The 25,017-nt window shown below is 38.3% G+C and overlaps 1 protein-coding gene across 8 annotated transcripts in view; it reads right to left on the bottom strand.

The window, feature by feature from the left end:
* The window catches only part of LOC129765280 (peroxidasin), a 368,884-nt gene extending 349,544 nt beyond the window's left edge, over nucleotides 1-19,340 (bottom strand). For 2 of the 8 annotated variants that reach the window (XM_055765422.1, XM_055765423.1), the window contains exon 1: nucleotides 18,369-19,333. The gene's annotated coding sequence lies outside the window, so the exon portion shown is untranslated. Of the gene's footprint in view, nucleotides 1-18,368 lie in introns of all 8 variants that reach the window. The other 6 variants (XM_055765418.1, XM_055765419.1, XM_055765421.1 and 3 more) reach the window with 6 other exon arrangements.
* Nucleotides 19,341-25,017: the final 5,677 nt, after the last annotated feature.

The raw sequence follows: 25,017 nt of genomic DNA, 5'->3' as shown, positions 1-25,017 counted from the left end.
CGAGTTGGAAAGAAATTCGTCAATAATGCTTTCTCTATGAAGTGGATTATCATAAGAAAAGTAACACTTCTTCACCTCCTGATTATTGGATCTATTTCGACATTTCTATAGGATTCTTTCTGACGATCAATTTGAATCTATCCCAAATGACCCAGATTAGAACCACAGCGCCTTCATATGAAGGGCACTCAATTGTCATCATACGAGGTCTGTTAAAAAGTATTGCGACGCTTGAATTATCGCGGTACTTTTTAACAGACCACGCGTGTGAAAAGCAAAATAAAGACACATTCCGAATGTTGGCCACCATCGTCTGAAACAACATTTATCGATTGAATACGATCTTGCAGAGGCAATTTCCTCCAGTGGCATTCATTTGTTGTTACATGCTACGAATCAAGACACAAACGAGAACGAGAGAACTCTACTACGGTTAGCACTTCATGATACTCAAGCGTGTGAACCAAAACGTCATGTTCGCTTTTCGCTACATATAGATAAAATGTGAACAACGGCGAACGTGGCGAACGCCTGAGCAACAGACGAAAACATCGATGAAGTGAAGAAAATTGGTACCAAAATTGTTCAATTTCGACCAAAAACAGCATTATTAACATTAACATTGCTAACTAGTTGTCCCAAATTTGCTCTAGATGGTCATAGCGGGTGACGAATCGTGGATTTATCGTTATCATATGAAAATCAAAACTCAATTTCCCAATGGAAACTGTTGAATTGGAATAAACAAAAAATCAAAGATGAGTCAAAACTCGTTCAAGTAAAGCAGCTGTCAAAATTAGCTGAATATTGAAAATGGTCGGCTTTGCCTGCACAGTGACATAACAACATGAGTATCCTATAATATAGACCCTGATCTCTTGCCTCATGCCAGAAGCTTTTCGGGGTGTGGCCCCTCTATATAGAAATCGAAGACGTAGTCATACGTTAAACACTTATCATTAGGCAAAAAAGGGGATTTCATGCTGCTTTGGATAACATTCTAAAATCCATCATGAATTAAATAGTTAGCTCAAGACGAACGATGTTGAAGTTATCGCGTATTAGAGGCAATGTGATGTACGAGCATTTTCTGGGGTCGAATTACAAACAAGGAGAAGACGTGAATAAACAATCTGTCCATTAGTCAACATTGCTCATTTCGGAATTCCGCTTCTCGAAAGCGATGTTGGATCATCCGATGTGCCTATGTATGAACTTCACGAACTCCTGGGTACTCCAGAGACATGTAATAATCCAACTAAATTGATTGATGAAAAATGCAATTTCCATCGAACCAGTCATACAATATAATATTGATCGACTCCTAACTTCTTCTTCTTCAATGGCACTAACGTTCCTAGAGGAACTTCGCCGTCTCAACGTAGTATTACTTGCGTCATTTTTTATTAGTACTTAGTTGAGATTTCTATGCCAAATAACACGCCTTGAATGCATTCTGAGTGGCAAGCTCTAGAATACGCGTGATCACAGTGCAAGTCGGAGGAAATTTCTTTGACGAAAAATTCCCCCGACCAGAACGGGAATCGAACCCGAACACCCGGCATGTTAGTTATGACGCTAACCACTCGGCCACGGGAGCACACAACTGCCGACTCCTAACTTATTTCCTACGAATAGGAACGAATCAACACAAACAGTTCTCGGATTTCCGGGTCTTCCGGAAAAGGAAAACGCGGCAAACAATTAGTACGGAATCATGTCTCTCACTCTGCTTCTCAACAGGTCCATTCCAACAGCAACAGCAGTCTACTTGGGATATGGTAATTTAGACGGGGAAAGAAATTAGAGGAAACTTCTCGGCCGGAATGGCTGGTTTTCTATACGTCCGTCATCTGACTCTGGAATGGGTTCGGATTCGCTCCTCGTCTCCTGGAATTCCGAAATAGCAACGCGAGAAGTGGTTAAAAATAGACTTCATCCTCTTTCGTTGCCTGAGGAAAAATTTTCGTTGCTTTCGAGCGAACGTGTCTGTGAAGGGTGGATTCATGAATTCGCATAAGCATACACTCGCAAAAATGGGCCGCATTTTCCTCTGTTTGTTTCGAACCAACTGGTTCGTTCCGTAGGTATGGTGTACCTTTGAAATTAGTGTTAGTGAAATATTATGTCTTCGGGGCTTTCTACTGCATCATCAAGCTAATTACAAACGAACTCTGTTTGTTGTAAGGTAAATGATTTTGGTTTGTCTAGTGGAAAATATGATCATGGTTTGTCCACTTTTTCTAATGCTCTAATTCAGCGCAATTGTGTCAAATCAGGCATTCGAAAGTTTCAAAACATATAAATCAATAAATTGGTATTTTTCATAATTTACAATAGTTTTATGGTATATTTTTACGGATTCACATGTTTAAAGGGTGATGAAAACCACCTTCTATTGGTGTCAATGCGCCTGTCATTTGAGCTAACTTTTAATCAATCACCAGATGATTATTAGGCACGTATTCGGACCTTTTCTGGATTATAGCATTTACAAATATTGTAAACATCATGCTTGCACACTATTTGTTTCAGATTTATATAACTGAACCATGTAATTATCGCGTTTCGATGACCTCAATTCTGATCATAAGTTGTCCGATTCCCTAATGTTGTTTTGTCCACATAATTTCTATGACAACCGCTTGGCGCGCTGCAGTTTGTTTATTGCGTCCTTCGCGCATAGCAGAAATAAAGTTTCTCTGGGTTGAGTGTGTTGAGGTGAACGGTAAGAAATGCAACATCTACTTGAAAATTCGATTTGTTTGATTCAAAAATGATGATTTCTAAAACCGGACAAACCATGATCATTTTTTGGACAAGCCATGATCATAATTTCTCTTTAAGGAAAATCGTTAAAAGACATAAAAATTTGAATAATTTCAACGCCTTATGGTATTATTAGCAACTAGAGATTTGAGGCTTTTCAACAAACTCAAAATCGTATTGATTATATGTGATTTTCATGAAGAATAATCGATTTGCATTTACTAGTTGCATGAAAACACCCTAAATTGGACAAACCAAGATCATTTACCCTATATCAGTAGTAGATCCGAACCATTTTAAGTTGAATATTTCCTGTTCTCCACCGATTATGGAAGTAACCGAACTGAAAATATTGCAGCAAAAACGAGAGAAAGTTTTTCAGAAAATTACGTAGAGTAAGACATAGCTCACGGGATTAGAGGAAGCAAATGGAAATCGGGGTGGAATGCCAAGGCTTCTAAATAAGAGAAAAAACATTTGGTTGTAGAACCGGTAACAAAGTATCAATTTGCCATATTATTCCGGCGATAATAAAAATTAACATTAATAATAACTTTCATGAACCGAACATCTCACCGACAAAATATTTAATTTTATTGAGAATTGGAACCAGAAGAGTTGAATTTAATTTGCGAAACGAAAACCAAGAAGGTTTGAGACATGCTGGAGTTGCAAAAAAAAAGTATTTTAGCGTAACGATACAAATGACGAAACATGAGGTGTCAATTTAGTCGGAATATACAGTAGAATATATATATTGGTGATTACAGGAAACTAGGTTTCCTATATAGAAAACTTATATTTTAGTGTGCTATCTGCTTTGAATTATTCTTTTAATTATGTTTTTGATATTCTAACAAGAAGTACTCTTCTAGAATCTAAATCGAAAGTCGATGAAGGGAATCGATCCAAGCAAATAGACCATATTGAAAGTTACGCGAGAAATACTCTTCTATATTGGAATTGTTGCTTATCGCTGACATACATGTTTCCCACATCCTGACTGATCACATGGTAATTTGTGGATACCACATACCTTATCTTTAGATGAAAATCAATCATCATGGCATAAGATGGTATCAATTATCATTCTAGTTTCATATTGGAGATACGGTTAAACAGAAAAATGGTTGTGATGGGTGTTTTCAGTAAAGGCCAGTGCTTGGAAATATCTGTATCACATCAATCTTTTCAGCTGAATTTCCGACCACATTCGATCGTTATACCATTGCATTCGGGATACCGAAAATGAACCAACGCCGAATCTCACAATCACAGCAAGCCCCTCACAGTTGATTCATCCAGTTTTGTTCATTACCTTCTTCGTTCTGTTCTGCGTTCACGGAATGTGAGCAAAAGGAAATATCCCTAGTTTTGTCATTCATTGATATTAATATACCAGTTCATTCACTATCAGCATCGTTCTCGGACACTGACAAAACGGAGAAATTCGTTGAGGAAGATAACGAAGTACAGAATGCTCATAATAGTGACAAGAAATTAAATTGTTCAAGCATGCAAGGTTTCCATCTAAGTTAAAATGCTTTAATTTTGCATAGTGAATATGCAATTCCAATTCCACTTGTCAGAAATGCTTCAAAAGACTCCAATTCCGATGTAAAAAAAATATTTTCTTGACTCAAATTTCAAACATTTGAATTTTGACCCAAATTCCGAACACACGAATATAAAATAGTGGTGTCCAAGACACGACCGCAATGGGAATATTTCGAGCTTCCTTCTGCAAATGGATTAAGCGGATGAAATTGCCAACATCCAGCTTTGGCTGACATGGCTGCATTCGCTACTCGGATCGATTCTGCACAATGCCTCCCCGCCGTCCAAGCCTATGCCATCCTTAGCTGTGAGTGTGCATGCAGATCTTGCTCTTTTATTGGCATTTCCGTTTGTGCCACCGATTTGCGTTGCCCTTTCGGAGTAACTTCAAAAATAAGCAAGGCACTGACTCAATGAGAAAATCACACACATATCGGGATATTGGAAATGAACAGTCACAACATTCCTGAAAATTCAATGGCAATGAATAAATGTGAATGAATTCTCATGACTCGAGCTTTAAGAAAAGCTCAGATAGCACAGAATGAATATGAATGAACACAGTTGTAAATTTGTTTGCCGTCGAGTGAATCAAAGCAGCATCGACAAGCTAAATAAACGCGTTACACTGATAAAAAATTATTTTCAATATTATTTAACAAGCTCAATATTTCCAAGCCCTGGTAAAGGCACAGAACATTAGGTTATCAACACATTTTTATATGTACGCCACTTTGACAACTATCACTTGTTTTGTGTTTAGTTTATTTAACATTTGTCAATTTCATGCCAAATCACCCTAAAAACGACCGATTTTGACACGACCCTCCTTAGATTTGTTTTTCAGTGTTCATCGATTGAAATCTCACCAAAAACCTGGCAAATTTTATAGAAATAATATCAACATCTGAATCGCTTCATTAAGCTTGCAGAGAAAAACAAGAAGTGGGTTATATCTGTGATATAACCGCAAGGTAGACGTATTCTAAATAAATGAATGAATGAATATTATGGAAGATTGCTGAAAGTTTTTCTTGTTAATGTGTGATTGGATGAGTATAAGTATGGAATTGTTATTAACATACAATTCAACTCTTTCGAACTTGTTGGTGGTCCCGAAACGAACCGATGGAATTTGAGTGGCCTTGTAAAAGCAACTGATAAATTACAATATTATAATCATAAAAAATAATTTGATTGCCAAGAGTTTGGAAGAAATTTAATTCTGCCCAATTTTATATATAACATGTTATTTTCTTACCTGTTTCAGTTGTGAAAACTGTATGAATGTTGACAATGGATGAATCAAGAAAGGAAATTCGAGAGCACAATCAAAAACAAGTTAAAAAATTCATGGTTCTTGCTTATAAGAATTACCTTGGAAAGTCCGGACGTAAAATATACGTGATTTGTGTTTGAGTTTTAGGTTACATTATCATCATTTTCTTAGTTTAAAAACTAAATCCAGATGTCTCACCGATCGTTTACGTTTTGCGTTAGATAGCCAATTAACGAATTTACGTTAGATTTACAACCAGATGGCGCAGCGAATAAAATGATGATGTTTGTTTTTTTTTTTTATCGTTAAAATATATTAGAAAAATCAGAATTTATCTTCTAATTTCCCGGATTCACGTATTCTTTCTACGCTAAAAGGTTAGAAAATCGCCATTTTACAATGTGGTATGTATGTTTTGAAGAATGGCTAGGTATAAGTGTTGTAAATTTTTTTTTTTTTTAACTAGATAAACGATGAGTAGCATGTGTTGCGCTAAAAATACTGCAAATCCTTTTTGTATCGGCCCTTACATCATCAATTATATAATCCAACTTGATATGATATCGATTTCATCACTATTATCCACAGTATTCATAACCTGTATGCATTATCAAACTCAAAATTTTCGAAGATTATCAATGACTTTGGTCCAATCGCGTGTTGAAATCATCGTAAATATACAAAGCCCTAACCTTCTTACCATATACTGAAAATATTTCATGGTTGAAATTAATCTAAATAGAAATAAAATGAATAATCACGACCGAATCATGCTTTTCAGTGCGTAGAATAAACAAACATCATCACTTTTGTGGTCCTGAACTCTAATGTAGGTGTCGCATGAGCTGATTCAGCTTTGCGTAAATTCGTCAATTGGATTGCATCAGGCAAGGCGCAAATTTAGACGCATATAGCGCGAGTAACTTGGCGCGATATAGCGCCTGTTTTTGTGGTAGTTGTGTTGGTGAACAATCATATAGCGCCGTGGGTTTGACACTGTATGGCTGTACCGGTCGGGTGATTGTGTTAGTAAATAAATATATCGCGCAACTCTGTGTTAATCAGTCATTGTATGCGAGTGGCATGTCATTTACACCAAACAGCGACTCAATATGCGCTCCACCACGCTACGTTTGTGGCACGTATGAGTCGTGTTGGTAGTCTCGCGTTCGCTTACGAGCGCTATACGCTTCTCAATTTGCGCCTAGCCTCACGGGAACACCAAGTCGAGTGCGTAAATGCGAATATTGCTTCGCTTGGACGCATTCACACGCAAACAATTTTTCATGACTGGTCCATGCGAAAGCAGAACAGAAACTGATGCGAGTAAAAGTACTCACGCCTTGCATTTTTCCGCTATGGTTCCCCGAACACTAATGCAAGCGAGCAAAAGAAGTCACAGCTTGCATGTATTCGCTATGATGCTTTCTCCAGGTGCCTAGATTGACATTTAATCTTTCGGATGAAGTGATTATTATACCGCTTCATTCAGCCGGTAAAGAGGTATTAACGTGCAAAACCTTGCACTACAGCGTCACTCTCTCGATTTCGAAACTTTAAACTTACACCCTGGTACAGAAATGAAAGACGTAGTCCTACGTCAAAACAGTCTGATTCTACTACGATTTACTTCAGTACAGATGTTGACAGGATCAGAACTATTGGACCATTAACTCATACGATCACAAAACTAGATGGTGACATCAGTTCCATCCAAAAGGTTTTTTTTTTTGAACTGGCGATAAAACCAAGAATCGGTTTCGACTAAATGACACATGTATGGAATGGTTGGCTTTAATGGGATCGTTGTCAACTGAATTCTGGGCAGATACCAGTTGTTAAATATCTAATAATGTTTTCAACATGTAATTTAATTGATTAATTTAATTTAATTAAGTTCATTAAATGATTCCATGACGGCAAATCATGAAAAAGTCTGGGCTTTTTTGTGGCTGAGGAACAAAACAAAATGATTTTGTAGTTTATATGAATATATGAAATTTTTATTTCCTACCTAAAGAAAAAACGACACATAATAACTAGGTAAATTGGAGAAAAAAAAGTTTTCGAAGATCGATGGAACCGATGTAATTAGTGAATCGATCTCTACTCAGTTTAGAAAATCGATTCGTCATGATCGATGTTTCATAAAGATTGCCCTATTCTAGTCCTGATCCTAACATAACCTTTTTTTTCTGAATTTACCAAAAACTTATCATTATAATATAAAATCATCTTCATACATAATTTACGTACAAGATTTTTTCAACACTTGCAGAAAAATGTGTTTTTTTACATACAACACTAATTTGATTCGGAAAAGTTAATTTTTGTTCATAATTAATTTTAGAAGTATGTTCATTTTCCCATCCTAAATTCGGAGTACGGAGCACAATGCCGTCAACGCAATTATCACCAATCTATGGTGTGGGCTGCGGTTTGTAAACATGGGGAGTAATGAACTATGTGTTCTTATTTTCTAGGTGTATGTAGAGTGCATCATGTAGGGGAGTATATGCAATATTTACATATATTTCATTTTATTGCGCAGGTGAACAATGTCGTACTGGACCCATGAAGACTCCGGAGCCGACAACTCGCAAACTATTACTGCAAAAAGTGCTCACAAATTAAACCTTATGATTTGATTCCCTCCGACCCAACCGAAATAGCCTTATGCTGAAAATAGCAAAGAATGATCCCTCGAATAAAGATAAATCTATGGCAATGACCATCTTATCAATTATTGCAAAAACAATCTGTTTTGTTGTAGAGCTGCATCACAACAGTCCGTTGTCATTTGCAACTTCTCTACACCCAAAATTATTTTTAAGCAAATTTTTTGACCAGGGCTCGGCATAGCCATAGTCAACTGAGGATAGTCAGCTGACTATTTGACTGACTATACCCGTATTCAGTCGGAAATGACTTTTGGCTTCTTCACGCAGTTTCTCCGCCAAAACGACTAAGCAGTCAGTCGGGCGTTTAGCCACTTTCCCCCTCTACGACCGACTATCTCATTTCATTCTTTCCAGTCAAATTGTATTCATTGCATTTCGAGAGAGTTCAAGAGACAAGAAACAAGCGAAACAAGAGACACATTGCAGATAAGCACGCATTAACCCTTTCCGCATACTTCGCCACATACACGGCCCACTACCGAAAAGGGTACAGATTAGCGTTTATGCTTTGTTTTTTTGACGTAGGATTACGTCTTTCGGGAACTTATTGGGGTACAAATCGAAAATCGAAAATCGAGCATATCGTGAAAATTGTCCAACTTCAAACGCTTATTACTCAGTTATTTCATTATGGATTGATGAAGTTTTTGCGTCAATCGATTTCGGCACGCCATAACAATTTTTTATATTGATGAAAATAATATATGTCATGAAACTAACTATCGAACAATTGAAAAATTTCAACCCCTATCCTAATGGAAATACCTCTTCTGATTGGTCGAAATTGACGACACGTGCGGCGGTTCCCTAACAGAGACATCAAAACCTAGCAGCCTGGGGGAAATCGTCATTGGAAATACATGAAAGTAGGTGGAATTTTAATTCCTACCGAAATGTGTTACCTTACAGAGTTGATTTCTCTGCCGCCTGGAGGAAATCGACATTGCAAAGTCATGGAAAGAAATTGGAATGTAAAACCGCCGAATGTTAACCTTGATTCACTCGAGGAAGTTCGTGCAGGAGATCTCCCATCGAAAGTGAAGGTCTGTTTCAATCACCTCTTAGAAAAAAAAAAATCCAGTTCGAACATCAAGTTTAAACTGATGGTTCAGTAAGCACTGATGGTGTCGGTTGCGGATTTTTTGAAAACCGCTATACTGGTAGTTTCTCTCTTCCTCCCCAATGCACAATTTTTAGCGCAGAAGCTTTTTCGAATTAGGAATAATATTGGACAGAACCTAAGGGACATATTAAGTAATGATGAACTCAGGAGAATAACTTAATTGAATTTTGGAAAGAAACGGAACTTTACAAGAAAATATAGAACATTTAAAACTAGAATCATAAAAATAGTAAAAAAGCAAATCGGAGACGAATGAATCGAATGATTTAAAGTCTCCGTAAACAAAGGAGAAGAAGAAGAAGAACATTGCAAATACATGAAAGTAGGGGGAGCTTTTGCTCCTACCGAAAAGTGTTCCCTAACAGAGAAATCTAAACCAAGGTGCCCGGGTGAACTAGGCATTGCAAATATAGTTGGGGGGATTTTTATATTGCAAGTAAAGTGAGTGATACGATAAATTCAAGTAAATACAATTTAAATTTGAAACTTTAATTTTGGTTGCTTCGTGAAATTTCATATCAATGACCGATCGTGTATTGTGAAAAATTTAGCACAAGTGTAGGTGTAAAACTGTATATGGTAGCAGTTGTGGTAAAAATGACTGATATATGAAACGATTTATTTCAATTTTCATAAATGAAAACCAAGATATGTTCCCGCCCGAGAACGGGTCGTTCGGTTTAAGTTTCGGTTTCACACAATGAAGGTTATACGGCGAGAAAAATTGGAAAAGTGAAGAAATATTAGAAAAAGTGATTTCCCATATGCTTTACATATAGTATAGTATAGGTGTTGTTAGTCCAATTAAAATTCGCATTGGGTTGAATAAACACTCACATAGTAAAAATTATAAAATAAAATTACCTTTTCCATTTCAAATATGTTTTCTCTATATTAAAGTAACAAGTTTTTACTGATGAGAAAAATTGATAATTGCGTTCGGTATTGATAGTTATCTTATATTACATTGGTGAGTTTTTTTTCTTCTTTTTTTTCATCCATGCATAACACAGGAGGCATCTTGTCTAGGATCACAGAGGGCGGCTTTCATCATATCTCGTCCCACTTCGGCATCTTTTATCTGATTCGCACCATCCAACGACTGTTTACCATACTTCCTTCATCATCACTCGGTGAACACTGGTGGAATGAACAGACAATACCGAACAACCAAACAAAACGGCCCTTTTCAGGGCCACCAAATCATAATCAAAGAGTTTACCGATGTAATTTTTCCAACATATCCAAAATCAACAAATAGCCTAACGGAATCCTACGTCAACTATGCGGTCGTGTCTCAGACACAACCCTCCTATGACTTTTTTTCTTAGGAAACACTTTCCATGCATACTTCTAAGATCCAACTTCATTTTTTAATGTGCCTTGGGTCGTTCCCTAGTTTGACAATACAGGGCAGACTCGATTATATACAATCTCGGATTTCTTTTCACTGCATATCATTTTTTCTTTTTCGCTATTTGAATAAAAAAGAAGAATATAATTTTTGAATCTTCACTTTGAAGTCAGAAAACATGAGAAAAGTTAATTCATCCAGAATCTCTCAGGAGGTGATAGACGATCATATTTGGTGAAAAAAAAACACCTACGCATATGTTCGAATTTCAACAATGACAAAGTTAAAGATATTTTTTTTTGGTTTCTGGCTCTGTTGCCTCAAACTGGCTCTACATTAAAAAGTACGCTACGTGAGGCAATTCTGTTGCTTCCATTTGTAAGGAAATAAAAAATAAATTAGTACAGGATATAATAATGGAACATCTAAATTAGTGGATTTAAATAACATTTTGGATGTGAAAAACTTAAAAGTTAGTAATTGTTAATGTGCTATTTTTAATTTCATTACAAAAATTCATATTAAACTTAATTGTTTCTATCAATTAAGTTAACGCTCTCTAACCGATCTACAATTTGTCCTTTGACACCCAACTTCCATCTTTCTTAATTTCGGTGCAATATCAATATAATCAATTCCTGGTGAAAATTAAAGCAAAATCTCAAAAAATCACAATTTTTACCCCCACTTTACCTATAACAGACACTTAAATTTCACCTTAACGATGAAAGGTGACATTTTTATTAAAATAAATAATATTTGAAACATTAAAAAAAAATCAAACTGTGTGTAATCGAGTCCAAAATTGTATATCAATCTTATATAACCGAGTCTGTATATACAGGTCGCACTCGATTATATACAGACTCGAATATGTGATTCGATTATATACAATTTTGAACTCGATTATATACAGTTTGAAAAAAAATTGTTTTACATTTCAAATATGACTTGTTAAAAAAAAAAAGTGGCCTTTGAACGTTAAGGTGGAATTTAAGTGGCTATCATATGTACAGTGAGGAAAAAATCGTGATTTTTGAAGATTTTGCTTGAATATTCACCAGGAATTATTTATATCGATATTGCAGCGGAATTAAGAAAGATAGAACTTGGGTGTCAAAGAACAAATTGTAGAGTGATTTGAGAACTTAAGTTTGATTGATAGAAACAATCAAGTTCAATGTGAATTTTTGGGATAAAATTTATAACCGCACATGAAAAAGTACTAATTTTGAAATTTTCACTTCCAAAACAGTTTTTCAAATCCACTAATTTAGATATTCCACTTCTACATCCAATACAAAATTCCACTTCTACATCCAATACATTTTTCTCATTTCTTTCAAATGAAGGCAACAGAATAGGCTTTCGCAGCGCAGCTTTTTAGTGTAGAGCTATTTTGAGGTAACAGAGTCCGAAACAAAAAAAAGTTCTGTAACTCTGTCATTGTTGAAATTTGAATATATGCGTAGAAGGATTTTTGTCATCAAATATGATCATCTATAGCCTTGTGAGAGCTCCTGAAAAAAAAATTTCGGCAAAAATCAGATGTTCCGATGGAGTGAATGAAAAATGGTAATGGTAATGGTAATGGTAATGGTAATGGTAATGGTAATGGTAATGGTAATGGTAATGGTAATGGTAATGGTAATGGTAATGGTAATGGTAATGGTAATGGTAATGGTAATGGTAATGGTAATGGTAATGGTAATGGTAATGGTAATGGTAATGGTAATGGTAATGGTAATGGTAATGGTAATGGTAATGGTAATGGTAATGGTAATGGTAATGGTAATGGTAATGGTAATGGTAATGGTAATGGTAATGGTAATGGTAATGGTAATGGTAATGGTAATGGTAATGGTAATGGTAATGGTAATGGTAATGGCAATGGTAATGGTAATGGTAATGGTAATGGTAATGGTAATGGTAATGGTAATGGTAATGGTAATGGTAATGGTAAAGTATTCCGGGGAAGATTGGCAAACCTCTGGCCAACGCACCACAGTTTTGAGAAGATGTTTCACGAATTAATGCAGAATGAACGCAGGAAGAACGTATGGAGCGTATGGAGCTGCAGAAAGATAGGAACAACAGCACTAAAACTCACAAAAAAAAGTAAGGTTCGAGGGAAAATTCACCATCATTGTTACCGGAATCAAATCACTCCCTTCAGCTCACAGAGCTTCCACGCATACCATTTGATCATGCTGATAAACATTTGCTGCGATAACGTCACTTAAGGGGGCAGTACACTATGAACACCATAAAAAGTATGTGATTTTCGCGATTTTTTTTAAAATCTATTAATCTATAATTAATCTGATATCACAGTTTTATCAGGTATATATTACCTAACAAACAAAAATAATTGGTGTAAATTTGACTGTCCCCTGAATAGCTGCAACCGGTGTGTTAAATCCATGCGGCCAAAATCATGACAGAAAATTTAGTGGAGAATCTGGAAAAACCCATCTCATCAAAATTTAATGGACCGTTCCGGAGGTAGAACTCCTACCAGTTTGCAAAACATAGTTTCGAGAAAAACGCGTTTTAAATTTTGGATACATTTTTGGACCATGAAACTGTCCTTGAACTCTTAAAAGGTGTTCTTCCTGTCACTTTTTTATTGCCAAATTGAACTTGCGGGCTTCTCTAGCTCTAGCTCTCATCCGCACCTCGCTCGTTCGATTCGTTCCTTATCAGATTTTCCGCAGAAATTGTTGCACTCCGATCCAATTTCAAGCATTATCTCCAAAACGCCTTGTAGACCATCATTGAAGTTACAGGTTACTTTATTTACTGCAATTTCCTAAACAGACTTTTGGTTGCATGTATCAATACTGCAAATCCACCGCTCTAGTCGCGATACTAAGCGAATCAAGTTGTTCGAATCTTTGATTGACAAATGCACATAGGACCAATTCAAAAATATATCTTGATATATTCATCCATTCTATCGTTTGATAGCATTGGTAGTCAGGAGGATATAGATAAGATGTGTCTAAAACGCTCCTGCCGGGTTTTCTCGTAAACCAGCAAGAATAGAAATGCAATGGATATAGGCATTTGTAGGGGGTCTCCGTAGCCACATTGGTTGCGCGTTCGCTTAGTAAGCGATCGATCGTGAGTTCAAAACTCAGGACCCTCATTGACCATCTTTGTGTTGTTACAGAATAGCTACGTCCACGCAACAATCATCGGCGATGGAGATCGATCCACGGTCGAAATAAGATCGATTCATCCATACAACTGCTCTGCTTGACACATCGGGCTGCTATTCTATAAATAACTCAACAATGATCAATCAACTGTCTCCGCTGTCCGGTGGTCCAACTGGATAATGGAAGAACAGAAAGAATACTCTTACGCCTAAATGGCTACTGTGTGAATGTACCATATGTAATGGTATAGAAGGAATACTGGCGAATGGCAACTGTGTAATGTGCTAATTATAATAGATATATGATATCCATGTGACATGTACACGATTAAAATTCGGCTCTGTTACAGCTAAAATGCTAATGAGCCTTAAATAAAAATAAATGGGATTAAAAAAAATAGGCATTCGTGCTAGTCAATGATAGAATCCTACCATGACAGTTTTACATTTGTAACATGTTTTAAAAAAATATGAAAAATAATTGTCTTTGGAAGCGATTTTCGATATAATTTTCTACATAATTTCTAGAATGTTTTTGTTGCTTGAAACCGATTCAGAGGCGATAACTTCGGGTCATATTTATTGAGTCGAGTTCCCAGTAATTATCTCAGATGAAGAAAATGGTAAGAAAGGATTCATTTCCTTCTCAATTTGATATTTTCCGAATCAGCTTTCCATCGGGCAGTATGGCATACCCTCGATCGGGGCAATTTGCTCGCTTTCGGCCGTAAACATTCTCATGAGAGAAATAGCTTGTATGGGAGGGATGCCAGATGATTTTTTCAAATATCTCTGCATGGCACGAATAAATGTCTTCAAATGTAATCATAATGAACAAAATGAGCAAACCATCACAAATATTTATAAATCATGTTCGATAAATCACACAAACAATTTTTTTCACATACTTTGAAATGATTTTAGTATTTTTCACAAAATTAAATGTCTTGACAATGAAAACATGTCTTCACATCTGGCATCTATGTTATGTGCTCAGAGAATGCAGGAAAACAATAGCGCGGACTGGAGAATTAATGCACGAATACTGGGAGAACACACTCACCGAAGGAACAGTTTCTTCTCTTCGCTGGTGGGCATAAAGGGAATAGATTGATGGAATCTCTCATTCATACAAGCCGTTTCTCTAAGCTTTATAGTCTCTGAGAGAAACAATTCATGAGCATATTATACTTGCGCTGGGCCATTTAACACCGTATGATTGGAAATATAGAATTTGGGCGCCTTACAAAATAAAATTCATAGCACTTTTGTTATTCAGTATCTAAAATACAGAACGAGTATAGATAACTAAGGGTTAACTAATCTACGTACTGACGTAGTTGTTACCTTAAATTTTGAGAGCACGGTCAAGATAAATCCATTCTCGCTTAGGGGGCGCGTAATACACACTTCTCCTATACATTCCCGCAAACAACTGATGTATGCGTTGCGCGCATTCTTCACGCGCTCCTTTAGCGAAGACTTAGGTTCACTAATTGTTTTGTAGCTTCGGAGCGGAGCATCGGACAAACCTGGGAAAAAAACTACAGTAAAGTAGACATCCCACAGAACATTTTAAGCCAGAAATATTTTTCTAATTTTTTCAAGTTTCCATAGTTTACTACTACACCCTTAAGGGGTATAGCGCAAATAAGCTATGAACATTTTAAGAGCCCCTGTCCATTGATGTCTAAACGAATACAGTTGTGCTCACCTGTATTTAGTATCTCGATCTGTAAGAATCCTTCAAGGATTTGTTTACCTGTGGATTTTTCATTCCGTCGGAAATGTCGTGTATCAAAAAGGAGACTGAAGTTCAAATCTTAGACACATGGAATGGAGAGAAAGGTATTACAATGAATAAAGTGGCAGAACGTTTCGGTATTCATTCGGCAAGTGTGAAATCCATGACAAGCATAGCCTCCCATCACTATTCTGGTCGGATTTGACATAGGAATAATGATGTAGATTTTGTTGAGAAATAAGTACATCAATCCGCCAGACTGCCCCCGGCTTCATCCGATCGAGAGATATAGGGCTATTGTCAAGCGAATCTTCTGGTACTGGAATGCTGCGTCCAAGATCGATCCACTGTACAAAACCTAATGAAAAGCGTTAAATCGAAGGTCAGAACATATTCCCAATAATCATTTTTTATTTGTTTTTCTTCACACACTGTAAGAAGGAGGTTCCTAACACATTGCCGAACGGTTTCCTTGTTTGATTGATCAAATGAATTTTAAGATTAAAAATGTGTTTACAGTTTATTTCCGATACACTCCTTATTACTCCTTCTCGAAAAACTAGCCAAATGTGGAGCATGGGGAGCCTCAAGGGAGCATGGTGCCCTTTCCCCAGCATTTGGAGCGCGCATTGAATCTGTACAAAGAAAGTTCGTACGTCGTGCTTTGAGGAATCTTCCATGGCGGAACCCAAGGAAACTACTTCCTTACGAGGAACGCTGTAACCTGCTGCGAATTGATACTCTGGAGAGCAGGCGATCTGCAGCACAAGCCATGTTTGTTGCGAAGCTGCTGAGGAACGAGATTGACTCCCCTTTCTTGCTTGCTAATCTAAATATTTATGCTCCAGAACGCACCCTACGTCATCGTGATTTCCTCTAGCTCGATTTCCGGAATAGTTTGTATTGCCAGCATGATCCGTTGGAAGTTATGTCTGCTACATTCAATAGGATTTTTCACTTCTTTGACTTTAATCTCGCTAGCAATGCGTTTCGGAGTAGATTTAATGATTATTTTAAAATAAGTTGACATTCACAATGCGTGTATATGATTCTAACTTGAGTAGGTCCATTAAGACAATTTGATGTCAGATGGATAAATTAAATAAATAATAATAATAATTACAATACTGTAATAATAATTGCATACTGTTCGACATGTGTTTCCCAATCGAAACCGAGTATAAGTTCCTTGGGAAATTTCAACAATATTGATATTTTTTCCGTCCACATATTTCAGAGGTTTACGAAAGTATTACTTTCTACGGATATTTGAAGTTAGTTGTAACGAACAAAATACAGGATGTATTGGATCAATAAACGAAATACTACACCCAAAATTGATTTTTAGCTCATGTTTTGTCAACCCGATTTATGACATTAAATGCGACATAACATAACTCACAAATACTGGTAAGCATTTCTATAATATACATGGTACAACAATATAAGATTGATACGAGCGAGCGAAACAAAAGACAAATAAGCTTTCCGCATACTTTGCCACATACACGGCCCAGACCGAGATAGATATTGTTCTCCTTCATGCGCTCCTTTTTTACTCTTAGAAAACGCTTCCCAACTTCATTTTATAAACAGGTGCAATATTATCACGTATTTGCTGAACAACTGCTGAAGCATCATTAGCCATGTGGATAGCGTGGTCGTGTAAAATATCTTTGCATTCCAGCCGGCCTTGTTTCAATCCCCCTTGAGGTCGTATGGACTTTTTTTGGCTCAATCTCAAATGAAATAAGAAAAGAAAACCGGAAGAGATGTCTGCACGCATACATACAAACCATTTTCAAGCTTTTAAAACAGCTCATTATTTGCGCATTTGACTCTCCAGCACAATAAATGGCATCATTTCTGCCAAAGATGAAATGTTTTCTGCCAACGCTAGTTTGGGTGTATAACTTTCTCGTAGCGCTACTGTGTTGAACGTGTAAAATTGACATTTGAAATCGACCTGATTTATAGCACTGGAACAAATTCCAAGTGGAAGATTTGGTCTAATTAAAACATAAAAGCAAAAAGGGCAATTTATCATTCATAAATGGGCGCAAAAATAGGTAAGGTATACTAGCAATCTATGGTTTCGAACATTCATTCCAGTTGATGAAAGACTGTGCGTCTCCATGGAAAAGAACACGCCTGTAATACCCACCCTTCTGCTCCTAAATATTCGAATAAAATTTAATCCACGGAAGATTGTAAGTCATTTGTTATTTCCGCTTCTCGACTCCACGAACAACATAACTCTAGAGCACGGATCGTGTCCTTCCTGGAACCCAACTAAACAGTGTTCCTCGGTACATTGCCGCTACAAGTCAAAAACATTTGTATTATTCATAGCGTTGACCTCATCCCCCTCCCCACAAAACACCGAAAACGGCTTTGATTCGACAGTACCGTGAAATTTTACTGTCCTTCCGCCCAATTGACTCAACGGATCCTGGAAACTGTGAATAAAACAAGGCATTCCTCACTGTTCCGTTCCGTCTCCACTTGCCGCCGTTAGAAAAACAGGGATTTCATCGTTCGCTCGTACAATGCCTCAAAGTTCACCGAAATCAACGGACCGTGATGAAAATGCGACGGAAAAAGTGGTCACCAAAAGCAAATCTCTACCCATTATCTCTCTGCCCAGCCGATTATAAATTCAGCAAATCCGCAAGCATTAATACACTGTAAAGATTACCGTTTTGCTGTTCGCCAGCCGGATCTTATTTGTCCGCGTTTTCTGTTCTACTACGACTTCTCTCTCTCTCACACACTTCTTCGCCCACTCAAAAAATCTCGTTAGGATACACAACTCCGCGTCTTCCACCAAAAACACTTTGCGCCACTTTATCCTTTTATTGTTTCTCTTTCACTGGAATTTAATCCGCAAACATGATTGCATAAATATAAACTCGAATTAAAGGAAAACAGATTTGGCTCCCGTACGGTTCTTCTTCTTCTTCGAACGAACGAAAAACAATTTTTTAAATTAATCTCATTTTCCTTATATTCTCGTTTTATCAGGAGGGTTTTATTTGCGAAACGCCTCCGCCCACTATGAAACACAGACGCGCTGCACACCGGAAGCAACGGCCGGAAGTCTAGAGATGAAGAAGAAGTTCTGTACTTGACAACAACCCCTTCAGCTTGTCGGCACACACACACTGCGTTATCTTCCACGGCGAAACTGCAACTCTAAACTAGACTCCCTCTTCTTAACAGAATATCCAGCTAAAAACTCTTATCACTTTCTCCCGTACAATCTGCTCCACATTGCACGAATCCGAAACCAGCCACTACTGTATGCATGGCACAAGCACTTCTAAGTCCGTCAGAGCGGAAGCATGTCACATATCAGCATATCGCACTTGATCCACTTTTCAAATTCGCTGTAATTAATTAATCACTAGGCGTCGAGAGTAAATCGCTCGTTTAATTTAACACGACGCTCCAACATTATATTCCGCCCTGCTGCTGCAGGCCTCCGAATCCTAACTGCACTGCACACAATCAGACAGTTCCCGTCCCCCAAACAAGGATTGTACGGTTTTGTACCCCACTCTTTAGATGTTTGAAGTTTTGGAAGACAAAACACAACCGCTTTGTCGAAGCCCGGAAGTGGTGCCGGCGTGTGGGTTCCTCTAAAAACGTCCAACTCGAATACCGGTCCACAGAAGACTGACAGATTGGATTCTGGCGAGTATAAACATTCGTCTGGATACCGTCGTCTGCTGGTTGGGCGGAGAGAAATGATGATATGATGCTGCCTTCAGAGAGCGGGAGATAACATGCCGGTTCAGGATCGGTGAGAGCTAGGCGAGGATTTGCAGAGAACGAGAATGCTCAAAGGATGAGGATTCCTAAAATTGTTTTGATTCAGGGTTGAAGTTACTACGCCGAGTCGGAAAAGGAGAACCATAAAAATATTGATGAACTTATAGGTGTCCTTATTAGTTCAAGTGCAATCTTCGGAAGACATCTATTTTTAGATATATTTATTCTAACAATTAGGTTAGGAACATAGAAATCCCTTATTCTTTCGGTACACTGTTGTAGTGAACAATATCTCGTAAAGCATCGACTAATCAATCTCAGATTTAAGCCCGTGAACTCCGCCTGCGAATGACGGATCTCAATAATAGCATGTCCGAATAAGAACCTGAAATTATTTAGAAATCAGAGCAGTGGGTCCAAAGCCCCAGAAAAGGAGGATGGTTGTAATAGCTGTTATCCATGGTTATTATGGAAAGGAAGTAATGGATTAACCCCTAAACCAAGGTGTGAAGCGACCCGTGCCGAGGGATGAATGGTAGGGGGGGGTTTAAACCTTGCCGTTAACGGAGCCTGTGGAGCACCAGGGCACCCTCCACAGTATCGTCTGCCCTTGCTGCATTAAGCCGGTCACTGATGCAGTGGCGAGACTCGAGACTCGTGGGACTTCTATGAATAATCCACATCCAAATGAACAAAACGAGCGATCGAAAATAACGCAGAACACTAAGGTTCTGCAAATAAATCTCCATCACGCTAAAGCAGCGTCTAGCGTGCTGTCTAGGAGGTTTATTGAAGACGCTATGGATTTAGCTTTAATTCAAGAGCCTTGGGTCCACAAAGGAAGAATACTTGGTATTCATACTGGTTCATGCAAGTTATTCTACGACGACAAGCATGACTCCCCAAGAACTGCTGTTCTAGTAAAAGCAAATATTAAATGCTTTCCTATAACAGAGTTCATTCAAAGGGACATCGTCGCGATCCGAGTTGAGATACCAACCGCCAAGGGAAGATCCGACATAATAATTGCGTCGGCTTATTTCCCTGGTGACGTACCTGAGGCACCTCCCCAAGAGGTTGCGGCGTTCGTAAATTATTGCAGAGAAATCAAAAAAGACTTCATCATCGGCTGTGATGCCAACGCTCATCACACTTTGTGGGGTAGTACTGACATAAACAGTCGAGGTGACTGTCTTTTAGAATTTCTCTCTTCAAACAACATTGACATTGCCAATATAGGCAATGAACCAACGTTTATAAACGCTATCAGACAAGTAGTCCTGGACCTAACACTGTGCAGTCCGGTAATTTCTTCGAAAATACACAACTGGCACGTTTCGGAAGAGGCGTCTTTGTCTGATCATAAACACATTATCTTCGAATGGGATGGTGGCTCGACAGTACAGAGAGAATATCGTGATCCAAGAAAAACCAACTGGGAACGATATTCACTTGAACTCGAGTCAGAAACTCTTAACACAAGAATAAGGTCGATTCAACAGAATCAACTTCAAAAAAATTAAATGATACAATAGTTTCTGTCTACAACAGTAATTGCCCACTTAAGAGAGTTTCTTCGACAAGAAACGTTCCATGGTGGAACAAAAGGCTCGAGCGGCTACGTAAAACAGCGCGGAAGCTGTTCAACAGAGCTAAAATTAATTCGGATTGGTCTCAATATAGGAGCGCCCTAACCGAATATAACAGAGAACTAAGACGATCTAAACGAAAATCTTGGGTAAATAACTGCGAAAGCATTGAAAGTACCCCAATCGTTGCAAGACTAAGCAAGACTCTTGCAAAAGACCACTCGAACGGGCTAGGTTCCCTCAAAAAGGGTTCCCGGAATAAATCGCCACAGAAAACGACTGCAACAGAAACCACCGCTTATAAAATGTGTAGTAGGCTATAAATATTGTGGCGCGGTATTGTATTTCAAAACAAGAATTAACCGGGCAAACGTATCGCCCCAGGCAAACGTAACGCCCCGGGCAGACGTATACCGTCCGACGCTCGCTAGAGCTCGGTCGGACATTGCTAAAGGATCGTATCCTATGTTTCAAACTAACCGGGCAATCAGTGGATCCCAGGTTTGCGTGCGAGACACCGCCGCTTCCGACGGCGGGTCGGCGGTGGACTCGGATTGCGTCATCTTGGCGGCATGGGCCGCCTCGATTCCTTATCCTCGCCAAATGGGGACTTCGTCCCCATTACATTGTCCTCAGAATAAATTTCGAAAAACGAGAACAAGAGAATAAATTTATAATAGAAATGTGAGGCACATGATGTTTTTCCCGCGCCAAATATTTCTAGCCTACTACACTTTTTCTAAGCGGTTGTTTCTGTTGCAGTTGTTTACTGTGGCGATTTATTCCGGTCACCCTCAAAAAGGACGACGGTTCGTTCACAAAATCTCCCTCAGAAATATTAGACTTACTGATGAAAACTCACTTCCCGGGATCTACATCGGTTCATTCTGATACCAGTCCTAGCTACAACCGCGACATGAATCGCTGTCGAAGGTATTCTCAAAGTGTAAAGGATGTCGCAAAGATAGTTGCTGGAATGGTTTTCACGAGGGCCAGAGTAGAAAGCGCGGTGAGATCCTTTCAACCATACAAATCCGCTGGTGCAGATGGAATTTTTCCAGCCCTGATTCAAAAAGGAGAATCTAAGCTGATTCCATCTCTAATCGAGATTTTTAAGGCAAGTCTGATACTAGAGCACATTCCTTCCACATGGAGACTCGTTAAAGTGGTCTTCATTCCAAAAGCTGGGAAACGTGATAAATCACTCCCAAAATCATTCAGACCTATTAGTTTATCATCAATACTGCTGAAAACTATGGAAAAAGTATTATATGAATCCATAAAGTCTGTATTCGTGTCCAAATGTCCTTTATCTAAATACCAGTTTGCCTATCAATCAGGCAAATCCACAGTAACAGCGTTACACACGCTTGTGACTAAAATTGAAAAATCTTTTTCGTCAAAAGAAACTGCATTATGTGCGTTTCTTGATATCGAAGGGGCTTTCGACAATGCTTCTTATGAATCAATGGCACAGGCTATGAGAAGAAGACTTTTCGATGACTGCATAGTCGAATGGATCAAAGGCATGCTCACAAATAGACAAATCACCTCGGAGCTGGGTGGGTCGTCGACATCTGTGATTTCAACGAAAGGTTGCCCACAAGGAGGGGTTCTATCACCTCTACTTTGGTCACTGGTGGTTGACAACCTTCTGATTAGGTTGGAGGCGAATGGTTTCGAAACCGTGGGTTTTGCTGATGATTTAATCATAATGGTACGTGGCAAATTCTACGATGTGATTTCGAGCAGGATGCAGATGGCCTTAAACCTTACACAATCATGGTGTATCAAAGAAGGCATAAATCCCTCAAAAACAACAATTGTTCCTTTCACCAAAAAGAAGAAACTACATCTGCAGACTCTAAATCTTGGAGGAGAGGAAATAAAATTCAGCGTTTCAGTGAAATATCTAGGCGTAATCCTAGACGCTAAACTAAACTGGAACGCACACTTAGATGCAATTATCAGTAAGGCCAACATTGCCCTATGGGCATGTTCTAAAATGATAGGCAGAACATGGGGCCTCAAACCAAAAATGGTTATGTGGGTCTATACAGCAATTGTGCGGCCTAGGATAACCTATGCCTCATTGGTATGGTGGTCAAAGACTAAGGAGACTGTAGCTACAAAAAAGCTAAACAAACTCCAACGACTGGCATGCGTTGCTGTAACAGGAGCAATGCGAAGCACACCCTCAAAGGCATTGGAGGCTATCTTTAACTTGTTACCTTTGGCTCAACATGTTCAGCTGGAGGCTAATAGAAGCGCTCTAAAGCTAAAAAGATATAAAAAAAATATTAGACGGGGACAAAACTGGTCACTTGAGCATCTTGAATCTCTTACCCGTTGGACCAACCTCAGAGATGAACAGCGATTGGATGGAACCAAGGACCAATTATGACATTCCATACAGAGTGATCGAACTTTCTCGTTCAGTATGGGATGAGGGTGGTCCCGATGTTCGTAATGGTTCAATCCTGTTCTATACCGATGGGTCGAAAATGGGTAACAGAACAGGTGCTGGAGTGTATGGTCCCAGAATAAAAATTTCTGTAGCTATGGGGAACTGGCCAACAGTTTTCCAGGCAGAAGTAGCTGCAATAATAGAATGTATAAATGTCTGCCTTAAAAGAAATTATAGACATGCTAACATTTGCATCTTCTCAGACAGTCAAGCAGCACTTAAAGCCCTCAATGCTTTCAAGTGCTATTCAAAATTGTCTGGGAATGCATTTGCCTTTTACGACAACTGTGTCAGAGAAGTTCGGTACAGCTGTACTGGATTCCTGGCCATTGCGGTATAGAGGGAAATGAACAAGCAGATGAACTCGCAAGACGCGGCTCAAGCTCACCCTTCACTGGTCCAGAACCATTCTGTGGAATTTCTGAATGTGTGTTGAAAAGTGAGCTGAAGAAATGGCAAGACCGAGAAGTAATGGCCAACTGGATGGCTGTACAACTTAACCAGTCAAAAAAAATTATCACGCCGAGTATTAAAATTACTCAACAATTGCTGAGTCTTAATAAGAAAGACTTCAGCACATTCACTGGTCTTATAACAGGACACTGTCCGAGTAAATACCATCTCAAAAACATAGGTTTAGTGCAAGATGATATTTGTTGCTTTTGTAATGCCGAAAGCGAAACCTCGGAACATTTGCTCTGCAAATGCGGAGCACTAACAAGACGCAGACTTCAACACCTTCATAAGGCTATTCTGGAGCCCAAGGAAGTTTGGTCTGTGTCGCCGATCAGGACTGTAAATTTTATCAAACAGATTATTCCTGATTGGCACCTATCTCGCTATAGCTTACAGTCTACTTCTTCATCAATAAGCAGTAGATAAGCTCGAAGCGTAGTACAAAAAATGGGGCATACCACAATAGTTCAAAATAATGGACGCAGTGGTTCACACCCAACAAGGGAAAAAAAAGCCCGTTGTAAAGATGACATTTCGCGCTGAACACATGTTTTTGCTATTTTTTCTTTGTTTCATTTACTTGTGAGTAAGAACTGAGAAGAGAAGTGGAACTTGAGAAAAAAAAAGTGGCAACGATTTGTGGTAAGAAAATGTCAACAGCGAAAAAATTGATATTTTACGCTCTAAAAATTTAACAGAATATTGAGATGTCTCTGAAGACATCTTATACCGTTCTGAATCACATTTCGGACAACATCATATTTCGGACACTTTGTTCTAATATCTTGAAATGCTTCGTGCACTGATGATATAACTATAAATTTAATATCACAATTGCTTCTCTAGAGTGATCCCTTGGTTTCACTATCACTTCGTTTGAGAATAACATTTGAATTATCACATAGTAGGAAAGAATTTAACAGCACCAATCATTATCGTTTGTGTTTGATGTTTGTTTTGCGTGAGCATGTAGAATTTACCCGTTCATAAATATTTAAATTTCTTCCGTGTTTCATCAGTTCTCATCATCGTTAACAGTTTACTGTGATTGCTTGGTAAGT

Source organism: Toxorhynchites rutilus, chromosome 2, assembly GCF_029784135.1.
Source record: "Toxorhynchites rutilus septentrionalis strain SRP chromosome 2, ASM2978413v1, whole genome shotgun sequence".
Classification (NCBI taxonomy): Eukaryota; Metazoa; Arthropoda; class Insecta; order Diptera; family Culicidae; genus Toxorhynchites; species Toxorhynchites rutilus.
Note: the sequence above shows the minus strand (reverse complement) of the source record. Positions and strands in the feature narration are given on the sequence as shown.